The sequence below is a fragment of the Vanessa atalanta genome, chromosome 27 (assembly GCF_905147765.1).
Source record: "Vanessa atalanta chromosome 27, ilVanAtal1.2, whole genome shotgun sequence".
NCBI classification, from domain to species: domain Eukaryota; kingdom Metazoa; phylum Arthropoda; class Insecta; order Lepidoptera; family Nymphalidae; genus Vanessa; species Vanessa atalanta.
The window spans coordinates 1,523,878-1,544,184 of NC_061897.1; the positions used below are offsets into that span (position 1 = coordinate 1,523,878).

The 20,307-nt window shown below is 34.3% G+C and overlaps 1 protein-coding gene across 3 annotated transcripts in view; it reads right to left on the reverse strand.

The window, feature by feature from the left end:
- Window positions 1-20,307, reverse strand: part of LOC125074253 (zinc transporter foi) — a 45,489-nt gene that overhangs the window by 19,028 nt on the left and 6,154 nt on the right. The window contains exon 1 of one of the 3 annotated variants that reach the window (XM_047685537.1): window positions 13,815-13,837. The exons of 1 other annotated variant lie outside the window; for it this stretch is intronic. The gene's annotated coding sequence lies outside the window, so the exon portion shown is untranslated. Of the gene's footprint in view, window positions 1-6,445; window positions 6,555-13,814; window positions 13,838-20,307 lie in introns of those variants that run through there. One more of the 3 variants, XM_047685536.1, reaches the window with a different exon arrangement.

A 20,307-nucleotide genomic window follows, 5' to 3' on the forward strand; every position in this document is an offset into this window, starting at 1 on the left:
AGGAACGGCTGGACTGATTTTGACATGACTTTCACTGGCAGATAGCTGACTTAATATGGAGAAACTTGTTAAATTCAAAAGCGCACGAAGTCGCGGGCACAGTTAGTTTAAAATAAATTAGCTAAAACGTAACTAATATTGTTTATAATATCGGAAAAAATCATGGTGACTGGGAATTGTACTGGCGTGCGGCGCGTAACCCAATAGCCGTTATCTGTACTAGAAAATGAAATAAAATAAATGAATCGACATGTTACAGTATTCTACTCAATATAAAGCTACCAAGGAAAGTAGATTCTACCGAGAAGAACCGGCAAGGGACACTCTTTTCCACCATTTGAATGACAGAGTACGTCACGCTTTTATATCTTTAAGATAATCCTGTATTGAGTAATATGCCTCATTTATCTTTTTGTTTCAGTATTACAGACTCATATTCTACACGTGCAAATCCGTATTGGGTAGCTAGTCACAAAAAAAAAAATAACAGACACTTTATATAAAAACGAATTCGACCGTATTGAAGATAACATAAAAACCTCCAGTGATACTGTTTACCGTTTGATCGTTTATCTAACACAGGTAGTGATAAGAGTTATCTAACGAAACAAACGCCGGGCGCCTATCGTTATAACGAATCTCTACATAGTACAAAACTAAGTCGCTTCCCGCTGTATTTCCCCTTAGATCTTTTCTATTAAACTACGCAACGGATTTCAATGCGGTTTTCTCAATAAACAGAGCGATTCAAGAGGAAGGTTTACACGTATTAAGTTTACTTGGTAGTAGGCTTTGTGCAAGCCCGTCTGGGTAGGTACCACCCACTCATCAGATATTCTACCGCCAAACAGCAGTACTCAGTGTTGTTGTGTTCCGGTTTGAAGGTTGAGTGAGCCAGTGTAACTGGCACAAGGGACGTAACATCTCAGTTCCCAAGGTTGGCGCCGCATCGGTGGTGTAAGGAATGGATAATATTTCTTACACTTACCATCAGGTGGCCCATTTGCTCGTCCGCATATCGATATCATAAAAAAACATACATGCATATTAAAGAAGAGAATTCCAACTCTCCTAGCCGGAAAAATAAGAATTTTTTATTCGTGTTTGTTCTTCTATCTAAAAGTATGTACGCCATTTTTTGTATCCGTATGAAGCCGGGACGAGTAGCTAGTCGTGTTCAAACAAAACTATATTTGAGCGACTTGTCTCTAATCGTATTTTTGACAATGATAGACTGTTTAGAGTATTATCAAAAATTTGAAACAAACAGGGTATAAAATCTACTAATTTATATAGGAAAATACGTTCCAGATTCCATTCCAATCTAACTTCATTCGAACCACAACGATATTCTATTCCAATGGAAACAGGAAAAAAGATAAACAAATCTTAGATTTACGTATTTCGTGCGATTCGCTACTCACCTATACTTAAAGTTTATGATTAATATATCTTTATTTATAATACAACACTATTGCACTTAACCACTTATTTCCACTTTGATTCTACTACCAAAATTCCCATAACAGTTTCGTCGACGTTCAAAATGGCATTTTTTCGCAAATCCATAGTGAATACCATAGATTAATCAAGCTCTCGACCAATGATATCGCGTCAATTTGCTGTCAAATGTTGTTTATTTGACTTTTTCCTGTTATGGTTGGAATAGAGTATATATAGATCGTGGTGTTAGTAGGATATAAGAAGGGCTGAACGGTAACGATAACGTTTCGATTCGATTGCGATATAGTGACTATTTATTAGAAGACATCTCCATCATTACCTTAGTTTTTGACATTGGCTCCAGAAGAAATATTAACCATTATTTACAACAACATGTAGTTACACTGACTCACTCAACCTTCAACCGGAACACGGCAGTATTAGTTTTGCTTGTTATCAGTAGAATGTGTTATAAGTGGGTCCCAGCCTTCCACCAGTAATACTACTTTTTGGCAAAAGGTTTGGCCGTAAAAGACCGACAGACAAACAGACAGACAGTCTTTCGAACTAATTATATTAATATAGGTAAGCCGAAACACATCCTAAACAAGTTGCATAACATAATACAAATCTTTAAATAGCATTTTGGACACGGCGACAAGATCCAACATGGCGATTTCGAAGCGAATAAAATAACGTTCCAAATTTAAAAAAACGAAATTCGCGGTGTTTTAAAATATCTGATGCATTTTAAATATAATTCCGCTTAGTTAATGTTCGCTTACAAAATATATTAGAGTCAAAGAAAAATATACTCTATACAGCTAACTTTAAGGATTAAAATTACATGTCGAATTTAAATTTGGAATCCGGAATGTTTTCAATGAATTTTCTACTTTATGACTATCATGCATATGGTTCAAGCAAAAATAAAATAGAGTTTGTGATTAAGGTGTATACAATTGTCATTCTAATTTCATTTTTATCTCTTTCGCAATAAAGTCTATTTTAAGAAGACAAATAACAATTAAGAAAATTTATAAAATTTAAACATCGAATTTTATACTATTAAAATAGAAATTATGCAATTTTGTGTTTTAAGGAAAATGAGTCTTATATCAAATAAATAAAGTTTACTTTCGTTCTTTTCATGAATTTTCACGTTTCGAAAAATATAAGGTGTTCAACTAGTACTAAGTCATTGAATGAGACGATTTTGGAAAATTAATCGGTAACGAATTTCTGAATATTATTATTTAAAAAGCATAGACTTGCATAGTTTATTCCAGGGAATCCCAAATTATTTTGGACACGAGACCTTCTTCCAAAATAAACTGACACCTTAGAGATTACTTTAAGTATCATATCTTGGGAGTTGGTTAAGAGATTGGCGGTTGGTTTAGTTGGAAAAATTGACATAATTTTTCTCAACAAAATTAAAATTCAGTAAATATCAAGTGTAATAATAATAATATTAATAATCATCAACATAAAATGTGTAAAAATAGCGAAGAGAGTACTAATTTTATGAAAACAAAAAAAAAAAAAATTTTTTTACGTAGGTATATTCCATATGCACTAATCTAATTAAAAAAATAGTTGGGTTGGGTGTGCATACTGCTTATACTTTACGCGCCGATTTCTGCCAGTTAACTCTACGTAAGCCGCATAAAAGAACTTCGTTCCAAAATCAATGGATACACATACATATTACATAACATTGTTACAACGTAAAAATACTTACTAAGAAATAATCGCAGACGAAATAAAAAACTGTTCCTGTCCGTCCTTCCAACGACCAATGAACCAAGATGTAATTTTTTTGCATACCATTTAATACACATCCAAAAATATATCTTATTCCTTTTGGCAGAACGATCGAAATTATTTAAAACTGTGCATTATTTTCAATATAATTTCAATTGAATTTAGTCCTTATTGCATTGATATAGAGTTATAATTTGTATAACCAAACAAAATTATAGTTAAAATTCATTCGCTTAAATCGAGTGCGCGATTTCGTTTTTTCAATCATTAAAATGCAACTTAGGGCTGTCTAAGTTAATTTATTTTAAAAGAAAATGTTTTAAAGAAAACTCGCCACGTGTTGAACCTGACGCATCTCTTTGAAACGCAAATCTCGAATCATCAATGTACACCATCATGTCAATGTAATACCTATCCCGTTTCGAATTGCAGATTCTATCTAGAACCGGTAAAATGAAATTAACTATATAGGCACTTTTGAATCGTCATTTAACAGAACTGTAATAAAAATCAAAATCAAAGTATTCTTTATTCAAGTAGGCTTATGAATGAATGAATGAATGAAAACACTTATGAATCGTCACGTTACAGTGTCGAATTAAACGTAAAGCCTCAATATACATTTCGAAATGTATATTTTCCGAGAAGAACTGACAAACTCATTACATTACTAACTCATTACATAGAAATAGCAGCCTGTAAATTTCCCACTGCTGGGTTAATGCATCCTCTCCCTTTCAGGAGAAGTTTTGGAGCATATTCCAATACGCTGCCCTAAAGCGGGTTGGTGGAATACACATGTGAATGGCAGAATTTCGTTGAAATTAGACACATGCAGGTTTCCCCACGATGTTTTCCTTCACCGCCGAGCACGAGATGAATTATAAACACAAATTAAGCACATGAAAATTCAGTGGTGCTTGTCTGGGTTTGACAAACTCAGTAGTCACTTTTTCCCAACATTTAAAATACGTTCAATATCCATGGAATTAAAACGGAGCAGTTTCCTTTTTATAAGTATAAATATAATAAACCACCCTGTATAAAATACATCGTACATTAATTCCAAACTACTTTTCATCGAGACAAATCTTTGGTGCCTCTGTTAGTCATCGCACAACCTCGAAACGACTTTACCAATCGAGATTAACACAATAATACCTCCAAGGCCTCCTCTCTTGAGGATAAGGTGTAAAACTCCCACCAATCCCATCACTTCAATATGTGACAGAATTACACTAAAATATCTCACGACGTTTCACCGAACACGAGTTAAAAAAAAAAAAAAACAAATCAAGCACGTGAATTAAGTAATCTTCTGTTAAGACACAAGTGTTCCAACCACTAGGACATATATTTAATTAACGTTAAATTACAAAAAAAAAATTAAATAAATCAAATGATTTATATTTATATATATATTTAATAACTTAAACGGTGGCAACCCTAATTATATTAAAAGTACGTTTCTAAGAAGTTCCGAGATATGACTTAGAGATGCTTGCTACGCTTCGTGTTTTATCGTGTATCGTATGAAAGAATACGTTGTGATAAACGACGAGAGGAGGACTGCCTTCATCTATACGTATAATAAAATCGGTGTGTCTGTTTGTAATATTGAAATAACCACTTTTTACTAAACGCATTTGTATGTATACACGGTACATATACCTAAATATTTATTTTACAATTTTTGTCTGTCTGTCTGTCTGTCTGTTTACATATGTGTATGTGCACACAGTAAATATACCAAAGTAACATTTTTAAAATTTTTGTCAGTCTTTTTGTTCCGGTTAATCTCTGGAACGGCTGGACCGATTTTGACGGGACTTTTACTGGCACATAGCTGATGTGATAAGGAGTAACTTGTTTAATTCAAAAGCTAATAAAATTAGCTACTTTTATGTATTTAAGAATTATATGTAAAATAATAATAAAGTCACGCTTTTTTATTAAATTCAAACGCGTACGAAGTCGCGGGCACAGCTAGTGTATGTATGTAATTTCAATGACTTTATACCGTACTATGTTTCGTCCGTGACATCGTCCATGTTTTTGAGACGTATTATAATAAAGCAGCCTATGTCTTATTGGAGTTCAAGTTTGCTTCGCAACAAAATTACATCAAATTTCGTTCAGTGGTTTACCCGTAAAAGCGTTAGAGACAGACAGAGTTACTTTTGCATATAAATTATTAGTCTAGACTAGATAACTTAGTGATCTTTAGAACTAAAACTATCATCCAATAAATATCCCACAGTGGGACTGAGGAATTCTCGTTTTAAATTTGGGCTTGGGGCTCAAGCACGCTGCTCCAGAGCAGACATGCCAATTTCATTCAGCAAAGAGAAGACGAATAAAAAACACAAATTCCAATACAATAATAAACAACAGTATTTAATCAATTCATAATTAATCACGATTTTCTTTCTTACACGCGCAGAAGATATTTTACTCAATTTAAAGAAAAATTCCAGTATAAATGCTTAAACTATATCTCACTTCACAAACAGACGGTCACGAGATGAATCACAAACAGTAATATAATTCCACTCACCAGGATACGAACCCGCTCGCTGTGGTTAAATTCCACTGAGCCAACGCGTATCTGATTCGATAATTAGCAGGTAAATAAAGTGTCAGACGCGTGTCGACACGAGACCTACATTTTAGATTTAGACCGCCTCTAATGAATCTTAAAATAGTTTACATAAATAAAGTCTGTATATATTAATATCACGTTCTTTATTCGAATAAACGTAGAAGGAAAAAAAAGTAAATAAATATATTAACGCGTTTTCAATAAGTGATAAGATGACTTGCTTAAAAAATATAAATTAGAAATTAAAAGTTAAAATAAGAACACTTTGAACCGATTTATCGAGGATCGAAAGGGTGCAGCACTCCTTCAAATTATTATGCCTATATTATAATTCAATATCAAAAACCAGAAAGAACAATGTTTTTAAAAATCGAACCGGAATAAAACCTTTTTGTTCAACAAACACATAAAAACGTTGCATAATGCATTTCACTCGATAAAACAAAGCGTACGAAAACAATTCACGACTTAGCGACACAAAACATTAACACGTCACAGCTATAAAATAATATAATTATCAAACATAGTAAAATATAACCTTTGCCATTAAATACTACTTAGAAAAAAAAAATATTGCAGAGATTAATAAAAGTACAGATTAATAAATAAAGAAAAAAATTATAATATACTTACGAATACACTAGCGTCGGCGTTCGAGAGGCAAAATTTAAAATTAGAACAGCGAGACGCGCTCGCGCACGAACGAAACGATAAGCTATCGGCCGCGATAACCGTCGTTAGTACGCCGTACGGAACTAACGACGCTGGCGTTACGTGGCATAGAGTACGCCGCGTAGACGTGACAGTAGCGAAACATCATATGCGTCACCGACATACACCGTCACCGTCACATCAACAGTTTATCTGTGGATATGCGTATGACGTAGCGCGTACAATTAATTTATAAAATTACTGTTATCTCACAGTACCTACGACAACCTGTGTAATTTATTTTAAAAAAATGATTACTAACCAATAAACAATTGATGCTTCGCAGCAAACGATCGCCGCGAACTCGTGCGCAACTTGCCTCACTGAGGAAGCTGACGCAAAACTGTCATATTAATACCTACTCGTCGACGCATCATCGTTGATCGTGACGTAGGCATACGTAAGGAAAACAAATCGAGACTGCAGTCCTCTACGGAGGTCATTAGAGAACATTGTTATAAATCAAACTTTATGGAATCCTGACTAATATTATAAATGCAAAAGTAAGTTTGTTTGTTACGCTTTTACGTCGTAACCGCTCGAGTAAATATCGGGTTTACAAAAAAGGACACAGCTTACGTAACACTCGACCCCCCCCTCACACACTACGCATATTACGGAAACTAGTATTAATATAAAATTATCATCATTAAGAAAATTATAAAAGAACAATGGCATTGGTAGATTTTACGATCGGTTAGTTGTCGTTTCCTTGACGATATTTTTCAATGGTGGATTCGTTTGACACCACGTGGGTTCCTCAGTGTTACGCTCTGATGGTATTAGTGGATGTACTTAACACCAATATTTAATGACGACCTCCGTGGTCGAGTAGTGTGTACATCGGTTTTCATAGGTACGCCACTCCGAGGTCCCGGGTTGATTCTTGGATGAGTCGATATAGAAAAGTTAATTCGTTTTCTATGTTGTCTTGGGTCTGGGTGTTTGTGGTACCGTCGTAACTTTTGATTTTCTATAACACAAGTGCTTTAGCTACTTACATTACAGAGTAATGTACGTGATGTTGTCCAATATTTATTTATTTATTATTAACATTTCCCTTAATCGTCTTTTACAATATTCACGAATTTAAATTAACTCCGTGGTAGATTTCTGACAATGTACAAACAGATGAATAAATTTGTCTTTGTCTAAAGCCACGATGGAAATGAGATCGTTAGAATTCTGATAAAAAATTGCGGATTCAGAGCAAGATGAGCCCTATGGACTGCCTTAGTTTGGGTTCATAATTGATATCTTGATAAAATCATCAATCAAAAGATGGTTACGAAAACTGCATGTATCGGTTGAAATAATGCCAAAATTTTTTGAGAGCGACAGGCCAACCAGAGCGTCATAAACAGTATATTACTTTAGATTCTCTTCGCACGTAACGGCACGTTCCATATTTTATAAAGTCGTACAAGTGAAAGATATGACGTTATACTTTACGTAGACGTCAAATGAAACGTAACGCAGCGCGTTATTTGAAATTACGTTTACCTTTACATAAGTCTTTTTGAAATTAAGATTTTTCTGTTCCCTAATGTACTTGAATCTTATACGATATATGATATTATTATTTAAATTCATACAATTCGCAGTTTCACCCTCTTCAATTTTAAACAATAGGCGTGACAAGCTTTCTCGTGTTTCTGGTTTGTTTGTCTGGTTTTCAAATATTTAAGCATATTTTTATAAATACAAATGACATTACAGACATTAATCTATAAAGCGTTTCTCGATAAAATATTTGAGAGCTACCCGTCTCGGCTTCGAATGGTTAAAATTTTCACAAAATTGAAAATGAATTTTCCGAATTCCTTGTTTAACGGATGCTGCGAGCTTAATGGAATAAGCTCCTTACCTTCTCCTCAATCAGGCTTTAGCTTAGCAGTAGGATATTTACAGGCTTTTATTATTTAAGGCGCCTTACGTTTAAGTAAAAAAATTATATAAGATCACTTAGTTGAAGCTGTCTGTTCGTCCGTCAAGACCCTTTATCTTCGATGAGAAAAGATTTTTAATCCGTATATTAACACATTCGAGAACGTTCCAGAAGCAAGTGAGAGATGTCAATTTTAAAAACTATACAGTTAAGGAACATTCTTTAAGACCCAATTATTAAGCATTTACAGAGTAAGTTACAATAGACATTATGTGAGACCTAATTCATAATTATTTTCTTATGACATTGCGTTTATAAAGACAGCTCTAATAACGTGTACAAATATAGGTAATATAAAGCTGAAATTAACAACAAAAACTGAGGTCTAACTTCTATCAAACCAATAAACTACTTTATTCAAGTAGACTTTTACAAGCACCTTTGAAACAAACTATATTAAGTGAAGCTACCACCGATTCGGAATGCAGATTTCTACCGAGATGTCAACTCATTAAAAATGGGCGGTAATGTCGTACTCAGGGAATCGAAACCTGTAGGATACTTCCCGTCGACCTAGAATCGAAGAAGAGAAAAACCGAAAAACCGGTAAATCTTTAGGCATGTAAACCTAAGCCATATCGATCTTCACTACTCCTACCATTAGCCTATAGTTACTCATAATCAGATGATCTTTGGACTTGAATATCAGCAACAACCTTAGCGGATTTAACAAGAGGAGCTGGTTCTTCCAGGATTGAATTTGCATCGAAAAAAATAGAGAAGCGTGGAGTTAATGCTTGTTGACTTCCAGGCAGCAGACATATATAATTGTATTTAACTAACATGACTGTATTTTTCGATGTTGGAAAATAGTAACTACTGAGTTTCTTGCCGGTTCTTCTCGGTAGAATCTACATTGCGAACCGGTGGTAGCTTTACTTTAAATAGTTTGTTAAATGACGATTCAAAAGTGCTCGTAAAGACCTACTTGAATAAAGTATATTTTGATTTTGAAGAAGAGTTGAGAGGTTCACGAGGCTGGAAATAACTAGCCGGCTTCAATCAACGTGAGCGTAATGAATTAAATAATACCTAATGACCTTGAAAACAATTAAAAACCGGAAAATATCAGAATCGCTTTATCATTATAATTTCCTACGAATATCATTGTATGTCAGTTTTATTGTGATTTAATACGATTTAATTATTCACGATAATTAATCGACCGAGGCGATTTTTATTACATAACATCACATACACCATTACGTACGCGAAAAAATATCATTTAGAATTAAGATATATAATATCGTCATATACATATATTGATACATGTGATGTCCTGACTGATTTCGGTCACGGCGGCGAATCTCGACGGAGACCAGTCAACTACGCAGGACATATAGTAAGTACTCAAGTATGTGTGTATGTGTGTACTTACTATATGTAAGCAATCAAAGGTGCACTCTCATAGTCGAATTAATAGATTAACTATTTATCAGCCCGACCTGTGTTTTGAACCTAGAACCTCGGGATATGTGACCAGGCAGGGCGAGTCAAATTACATTAAGCATCATTAATTCATAACATGCCATTGTAAATCCGTCATTAAAAAAACATTACTAATTAGTTAATACACGTGAGCCGAGAGGGCCCAGTGGTTTCAACGCGTGCATCTTAACCGATGATTTCGGGTTCAAACCGGAATTTTCATGTGCTTAATTTGTGTTTATAATTCATCTCGTGCTCGGCGGTGAAGGAAAACATCGTGAGGAAACCTGCATGTGTCTAATTTCAACGAAATTCTGCCACATGTGTATTCCGCCAACCTGCATTGGAGCAACGTGGTGGAATATGCTCCAAACCTTCTCCTCAAAGGGAGAGGAGGCCTTTAGCCCAGCAGTAAGAAAATTTACAGGCTGCTAATGCTAATGCTAATACACGTGTCACTTCAAAAAATATATTTAACGAATAATTATTGCACATCGATAATAGTTGATCGTTTCAATATTACGAGTAAAAAGTAATAATCGTTTGACGAACAGAGGAAGAATGGCATTTAACTGTCGTGTCTTTGCCTATTTAAAAGAGATTATTAAACCATATGTGGCATCTCTTTTTTTTTTTTTGTAAGTTCTTTTTTTGCCAAAGAAAAACTATAATAATAAACTTTTAAAACAATTCTTCAATAACATCTTTAATATTCATATACAACGGTGAAAGATACTTTGTATTCGAATTTTGAACAAAAACAATTCTAACCTTTAAAAAAAACTTTACGGAATTAATTATACTGTTCAAACTATTAAAAAAAAATTAAGTTATCCAACGTCAGTCGACTTAAACAAAGACACGTCCGCGAATTGATCAACGACCGAGGTGAATGATTTTCAAGATCAGGCAACACAGAAACACCTAAACCCATAATACGGGAAAGCAAATATAATTACTATGAGCTATTTTTTTTTTAAACTATACAAATTTTCCTTTGGACTATTCTACTAATTTATAACTATTATGATACGTCATCGATTCTACTCCTATAATATAAACCTCAGCTGAATCGTAGCTGTATACCTATACCAATAATTTAAAACGCTTACGATACGTACCCGACCTGAAACTGACTGTAACTGATAATTTCAGAAAAAAGTCTAATCTTATTTAAATATAATTAAATAATTCCTTAAGTGTGCTATGCAAAAACAAAATTATAATAAATATTTTTTTTATTAGTTTCGTTTTTCCAGAACATCCCTGGTCAGTGACACGTGAACTGTAATCAAAGCCACCACAAATTCAGATATATATTTGCAACATACTATATTTTGATAATCAGATACTCAAATATAAATATGATTTCCCCGAATTAATCTTAGGATTGGTGATCGATCCGTTTGAAACCTGACGAAAAAAAAATTCCAAACATGAAATCGGACCGAGCAACGCGATATACAGATACACCTACAGACCACGTTCATATACACATATAATTATATATAGTATGTACCAACGGCAAGGGCAGAGATAAATAAACAACATTGACCTTGAATTGATACGTATACATAATAGATACGTGAAAAAATGGCGTTTTGATTGACAGCGATCTTTTTATCGGCACTGAGGAAGGAATATTAAAGTGGATACATCGTGTTTAATCAATTGGGATGAGGTTTTACCTAACCTAACCTAACCTATAAAGTAAACTTCACAATGAAGCGTTTATGAATCGTCGATATTTAAACACTACCACCGTTTCGGAAAGCAGACCCCAGCGAGAAGAAACGGCTAGAAACTCGCATAGTTGCTATTTTTAAATACACAGATTTACAATGCCTTTTTTCCATATGCGTTTGTATTGAATTGAAAATTGCGTGAGATCAAACGAACGGACAATTAACATATTTAATAAATAGTAATCATGATGTTCTACTGGTAGACTTCAGACATACAAGAGAAATTCTCGATGCTAGTGCTCAAACACAATCAAATGAAATGGAAAATCCGACAGGATATCAGAGACTGGAATAAAAGTTTTACGTTCATTCCGAGACGCGTGTGATGAATACTTGTAAACTCCTGGCTATTGAGAATATGAGAAAAAAACCCTTCATCAACCCACCCCCAAAATAAAGCCCAGAACCAGGACGGTTCCTCACAGCATTTACCTGCAAAGTAACTATCTAAGATTCGATTTTTGGCAGTCGCCTGCTGTCAAATCAGTTGTTTTAACAATGTCGGAAAAAATGTATCGTTACACTCGAATGATTAGTTCTTTACTCAATTCACTTGAATCTAAAGTGTCACAATAAAGGGCCAATTTAACTAACTAGACAATTACTTATTTTGCAATCAATAAATATAATGCTTAATATTGAATAAAGGAATTTGTGTTGACTTCATTTGGTAGCAATACGTTCCCGGTTCTATTTCGATCCAGACTCGACTATTCGATTCGATTTCAATCCATCTTTAACCGAACTGCATCGATCGTTGCGTTAGTAGAGCAGGAAAACGGCTGAACGAAAACGATTATGTTTCGATTCGATTGCGAACTACCAATTTGTTAGTAAAATTGGGCAAATGTGAGGCACCACCTTAAGGATCTACTAGACCGTCTGACAATACAAGTCACCAAAATCTAAACACGCTGTATAACGAGAACATATACACACGTTATAGTTTTATGTGTCAGAGAATATCTTGTTTATACAACTCGTTCACGCTAATAAGCGCTCGTGTGGATAATATTAGAAAGATGAGAAATGTAACATTTGTAACCGTAGCCTAATTTAAACAAAACAGTTAATACGGACTTGGACTTTGGACTTTCATGTATGTATATGTATGTATGCATGTATATGAGTCGCGTCGGACATGAAATCGAGTTGTATCATATAAAATATGTTGAGAAAATTCCTTTGTCCACAAAACTGACTGGAACTATTAAAAAAAAAAGCGCGCTAATCTGATTGAACCGCCATTATTTTTTCTTTTTGGACTCGGTCAGTAAGGTCGATGTTAGAGCGACTTTGTTAATAGGATTTATTGAGTTGTATTTAGACTTTTAAACTTAAATTAGAAGTTAGAAATATCTAAATGTATATTTATTTAAGTCTATTTCTGGTACTTTTGTAAGCCTAACTGAAAAAACTAGTAAACCGCGCGTTTTAAGGTTTCCGTTATAATGATAACATTTGTTTTAGAATCTAAGGAGTTATGTAATAGTATTTTAAGATAAATCACGTCCATACTTTCCTCGTCTGCTCTTAACTGACCGCAGAACACGATCAGCTAATATCAGAAAGTGATAAGCGACATTCACTGTAACAATTATAACATTTAAAGTGTATACCGTAAATCGGCTTGCAACATTACACGAGCGACATACGCTGTTATAGAATTGAAAAAAAAAATACATTTTCTTGAAGTTTTTTTTACTATTTCTATTGAAGTACGAAAAGCAGCAATTAAGCCAATCCTTCCAGGATACAAGATATAATGTGATATATATTTTACACATATAATTCTAGTAGGTGGCCGAGCAAATAGGCCACCTGACGGTACATGGTCACTACCACCTCTAGACCTTAACACTGTATGATATAACAATAAGATGTTATGTTCATTTTGCTAGAAATTACACCGGCTCACTCAACACTCATGCTTCTATCCGAAACAAAACTAAGTATTGCTGTTTGGCGGTAAAATATTTAAAGTGGCTGGTTAAACCCAAACAGGTTTGCACAAAGTCCTAACACCACTTTTAAATTTATAAATCTAATATTAAAAACAAAAAAAAAACGGGTAATGGCTATGCTAGAATATAAAGCTTATTATAAAATTTATTAATTGCTTCTTAATTTTGCTCCTAATAAATTATAATATTAATTCTGTAATACTTACCAACTATCATATAATCCAAGTCAATTCAAAATCCAAAAACACAATACAAATTCAGGGATTGACGGTCATCCCACGACTGATTAAAAATAACAACAAACAGCATTTATATACGAAAAATTCGCGGGAACAACTGACCAATGCGGAAGCAGGAAGGATGAGTTTTTGCGACAGTTCCAATTTCAAATTACGCTCCATTAGGCGAATTGTTCGCGCCCTCTTGTTGAATTCGAATTATATTCGTTTTTTTTTTCTTAAAGCCAATTAGACGACGTTGAACAAAAAAGATTTTACATAAACTTTTTTCCCATTTAATACTCTATAGATTACAAGATTATCTACTTTTTATTTATTGTTTGTATTGAGTTTGATTTAAATAATTAATGTATTTACAAATAATATGGAGATTTAAAATCGGTTCAGTGGTTTGATCGTGAAAGAGTAACAGATAAACAGACAGGCGAAGTTTTATAAATACTGCCACCCAAATGGCGTGCATAAAGCCACCACCAACGGAAAAAGCAAATACATTATCTGTAGTCACCTTAGTCAGTACACGACTTGCTGAGCACCACCTGATCTCTTTCCGATCGTGTCATATTTTCCTTTCAATTATTTTTATTTTCTATGTTTAAGCTAAGTTTAAGATTTTATTCTTTAATTTATCAGCGTATATACTCTTTATTATAATTTAAAACTTGTAAATTTTGATTAATTGAAAGAGCATTGGCGTAGATGGAGGGAGAGAGAGGACGACTTAAGACACGAAACACGGATAGAGTGTATGAGGAGGGATAAGGAAGAGGGAAGTGAACAATCAGATGACGAATAATAGAGAAGAATGGAAGGACATGCTGCACCCCTCAAATAGATTGGGACACGGGCAGGGAAAATAAGTCTTGTACGAAGCCTATGTCTGTGACTGGTGATCACTATCTAATAGTACCTTTGCCACACTGCCCAAATATAAAATAAAAAATCCGAGTTTATCTCAAATGTCTACCGTAGTGTACATAGATTTATAATAACATATTATTGAATCTTAGATTTATATTTTATATAAATAAATATTATCTATGTAGTTATGTATCTGTCATCTCGAATGACACACATCGCAAAAAGCGCGGGAATTTAAGATATATATAAAATGGGCGCGCTTTGAAGATGGTGTGTGTGCACACCGAGAATATATTTAAATATAATATATAACGGAGCCCGGTTACTTTAATTGTTGATTTGGATAATTAATGAATCGAGTACTGTGCATGTTTGATGGCTGATTTACTTTTAAGCGCGGGTCACCCCGTATGGAGTTGTAAGTGTCATGGCAACGCGAGTCGTTATGTTTTGACAAGCGATTCGAATGCGATGGTTGCTTGCAAACCCATTTGCTCTTAATCGAGATGAATTATTGTAATCCTTTGATATTATTGTGGTGTAAGATTATTAAATCAATTAATAGTGAATTAACGATATTAAATACGTTTTATTTTGTGAATATCTCCATTGCACGCCCACATAGGCTTCCAAATGTGGGATCAATCCAATCCCTGTTCGGCATCCTGCTCCTCCGACATATATATTTGATCTAATTAGTAAATCGACATTACATGTGAACATTACATCTACAACTATGTTCATGTATGACCACGATTATTGCTAATATCTGATCATTAATAAAATGAAACGTATTATAGTAATTTTACATAATTACATATTCAATGACAAGATTAATAGAAACTACTGTGATTGTTAAATTAATTTTGTAACGTTTAACATACAACATTAGAGCTCGGTTACACTTGCGCGAACCATGAATGCTGCGTTCACACAAGGTCAATTTATAAATCTTTCACATAAACTATGTGAATACTCTAGCAATGTCATTTAACCCTCCCTTACCCCCACATTTCACGTGAAACGCGTAAAAGGGTTTTTCCAGTGTGAAAAGTGGACCGAAACGGGCTGATGATGATGAATTTAGGTATTTCAAAAATCTGTGTGACCAGTAAGAAATATATTTTTCTTTGTTTATTTTTGACTTCTGTATGTCAAAGGCATTTCCGCATCCCACAGATTCTCAACATTTTATAACCGTTAAGAAAAAAGAAACAAAAAAAAAACATTTAAATTTGTTACAATATAGGAATCGTTACGTTCTTAATTCGAATTAAAATAACATAAGCGCGTGTTTTATAAATATTTATATTTTTTAATTACAAACTTCTTTTTAAAGTTTAAATAAATTTTCCGACCACATTACATACTACAACTTACGACTAAAAATATTTATTAAATGGAAGAAAAGTTTGTATGTATAAGTCGTAGAGTAATCTAAATAAGAATAAATGAAATAACTATTTAGCCTTATTGGTCTAGTAATTATATATATAAGGCTGCAAATCCTGATGTTTTGGGTTCAAAATACCATAGGGTTTCTATGGAGTCTAAGTTGGAAGTGTGTACACTTCCGTGCTTATTGGAGCACGTCAGGCCGTTCGTTCTGAGCCCGAACTCTTCCCTCCATGTCGGATTTGCGTAATGGGAATGAGGGAATAGAGGATGCAACTGTGTTTGCGTAGTTGACTGACCTCGTTCATCTTAAATCCTTCTTCGACTGGAAAAGATTATAGCGACATATTTACAGGTGAGCCGTTCAATGATGAAACATAATAAAAGTTTGGAAGCCACTGTCAGCGTATCACATATAACGCCGTGAGTAACATTGGCAGTCGGCCCACTGGGTCGGATTATGTCAATATAGTGGATATTTGTCTGTGAGTTCATTCAATATTGCGTCAACTAGATTCTTAGTAGTTCAACTAAAGATACACTTACTAAAATATCCTGTCGTTATTTTTCTCACTTCTTTTTTTTTTTAATGAACTAAATACGAAGTCTGGCAAATGTTCTAAATGTTGAGCCCATAGACAAGGGCAATGTTAGTAACATTCATTATACCTGACGTAGCCAATACTTGGTAAATTTGGTTAAAGTGGAGTCCTCTGTAATTACAGTGACTCATTCGCTCTCCAAATGTGAACACCAGGATACTAAGTATTGCTGTTTGACGGTGGAATATCTGATGACTGAGTGGTTAGTACCCAGACACCAATTCCTGACAGACTTAAAATATAATAGTCGTTTTCGTGATTATTAGTTATCGTCCGCAGAGCCGTCTCAAGCTATGCTGGGGCCCTTGGGCACCCATGAATTTGGGGCTCTTTTGCTAGATATATTTTGGTTTAATTTGGTAAATTGTTGGTTCTTCGGGGTCCTCTCAGGGTGGAGGCCCTGAGCATGTACCCCATGTGTCCTATGGTAAAGACGGTACCTACTGATCGTCCGCAGATATGCTCGCATTCCGGGGGTCGGTCGTCGGGTGTAAGGCATAAAAAGTGTATTCTTTTCTGGGTGTTCAAAACTTTTTCATACATAATTTCCTAACAAAGATGATTTTCTTTTTTTAAAGAATAGTAGCAACGCTCCACCAATTTATTTATGGTATTACTAATATTCCTATTTACCCCTCCTTTTAAGCTAATCACTTGTGTTAGGAGTGGGGACGACTATAGTCCAAGGGGTCAGGATCGATCCTGCGACTTTTTACATCGCTAGGCAGGCCATAAACCGATATGCTATTGACGCTTCAAATGACATAAATATAATGTATACCCGTGGATGCTTTCTACCAGTGATTTTTTTTTAGAATTATATTAATAGTTCCAGAAGATACCCAATACATACAAACAAACAAATTTGACCTCTTCACAATATAATAGTATGGAGAATTTTTAACCTCCTTTGAAACAGGCTGAATGTAATGGTACAATAATCACGTCAAATTACCCAGCGGTATTTGTCTGATGCGCATTTAAAAAAAATAAACAGGTATCTTTTTTATAGATACAGATAGAATATAGATTTAGTTAAGTATGGAACGGTAGTGACCACTTACCATCAGATAGCCCAAATACCAGTATGCCTATTAAAAAAAAAGAGTTAATGCTTGTTGACTTCCAGGCAGGAGACATAACATACATATATAATTGTATTTAACTAACATTACTGTATTTTTAGATGTTGAAAAAGAGTAACTACTGAGTTCCTTGCCGGTTCGTCTTGGTAGAATCTACATTTCGGACAGGTGGTGGCTTTACTTTAAATAGTTTGTTAAATGACGATTCAAATGTGCTTGTAAAAGCCTACTTGAATAAAGTATGTATTGATTTGATTTTATCATTAAAAATTCCTCGTGAATTAATACTATAACAAAAAAATAATAATAGGCTATTTGTTATGCTATGTGTTGTATTTATATTATTTAGTAGAGTTTAAGGAACCCAGTAAAAGTTGTTTATTTAAATTCTAGTACATATTTGCTGAAAAATATCAAATTTAAAATTCCATATTTAAATAGCGCGCGAAAACGCTACTTTGACAATATGGCGCTGCAATGGGGTCGGTGACGTCACTTGTCTGTATTGTAATCTGTGGCACATACAGTAGGCAAACGAGGCTAACAAGCAAGTGACGTCGTCATAAACCTAACCAATCAGGAGCGTTTTGTGTCACGTGACAAACGTTTAAAAGAAATGCTTTTTTGAATAAATTAATTGTTATTTTCAACTTTCGGTAATAAATAACCATTTTCAAACTCATAATATACACTGATTACAATAATTGACACTTTATTTTTCGCATTGTCAAATAGCCTATTATATAAAACCGTATAAATTAGAAAGAGACGGAGAGAATTAGAGAGGGTGAGGTAGCATTCCTTATGCTTGATTTCAGCCAGTCCACTCTTCTGTAAGACGAGTAAAAGAACTTCGTTCCAATAAAAACTTCAGGTTAATTTTTTTCAATTGAAAAATTTCCATCAACACGACGTTAAGTGATGTTCTTTTTAATTCGATGATAATTTATGTATGTCTGTTTGTCGCTCAGAGGGCACGACTATGACATAATTGAAAAACATTATAATTTTAGTCACGGCTAATTCTGACAAGCGAATAATATCACTAGCAAGAAGAAAATTCTTTGTAAGTATTTAACATAGTTTTCATAGTCGATCACTCAAAAAAAAAAACCAACAAACAGTTCGGAAAACAAAAGCTAGAAGTAGCTTTTGTTTTCCGAACGTATTGACGGACAGTTTACTTAAGTCATATAATATATAATTATACTAGCTGTACCTGGGAATTCGTGCGCGTTTGAATTTAACAAAAAAAATTATTGTTGCAGCCTTAAAGTTACTCCTTATTACATCTATCTGCCAGAGAAAATCCCGTTAAAATTAGTCCAGCCGTTCCAGAGATTCCGGAAAAAAAAATTATTTTGGTATATGTATCGTGTATACATTTAGTGAAAAGCGGTCATTTTAATATTAAAAAACAGACACTCCAATTTTATTATATATATATATATATGTATACGCGAAAATTTCAATGATATTTAGGCGTTGCCAATGAATTAATTTAAATATTACAAGTAAATCGGATTTATATTACTCGACGCGAGATATCGACAAGAATCCGCGATGTCAAAAATCGAACCTGTGACCTCCGTCACGGTTACGATTCATTGCCGACTATTGTTATTCAATACATCATAATAACGTTACGACATTTCACGTGTTAAATGCGACTTTCCTCAATGAAAACAAAATGGCGACCGTGACACGTATCGTTACATTTCCGACTTGAATATTTACTGGATGATTTAATATTAACAGATAATTATTAGCCTAGGTAGATTACCCTGATCTATCTTTCGTTTGATAGACATCAAAATATATTGTTTATGAACCTATTTATTTATCTTGGTGTTAATATATATGAAACTATGGATGTAGGGGAGCGCTCTACTAAAAAAAAAATCGCAAGAACATTTTATACGTTACCAGGCTGTGAATTTCCCACTGCTAGACTAAGGCCTCCTTTCCCTTTGAGCTTTGGAGCATATTCCACCGCGCTACTGATTCACAACCAATGAGGTTTGGTGGTGAATCAGATCACCGCCGAGCACGAAATGGATTACCAACACGAATTAAGCACCTGAAAATTCAGTGGTGCTTGCCTGTGTTTGAACCCGCTATCATCGGTTGAGATGCACGCGATCTAACCACTCTCTCAGCCAAAACCATATTCTTCACCCATCTTCCACCAGTCTTTTATTTTATTTTTTTTGCAGAAATCTGGTCTTCAAGGTACCGGCTTCTTCACAATAATACTGGTTAACTCGTGTAAGATATATAAGTTTAATTGGAAGTCATAAATACTCGTAGAAACGCTCGTAGATTCTTTTAGGATATTAATAGCGCAAGAGTTCATTAATCCGTGTTAAATTTTGATTGATTGGCGAAAACCTCAATTAGTGTATCCTAACTTCACCCCACCCCATCCACATACTGCCAAACATATATTACATTAAGAGAAATTTACAGAACTTCCTACTGCTGGACTAAGGGCTCCTCTCCCTTTGAGGAGAAGGC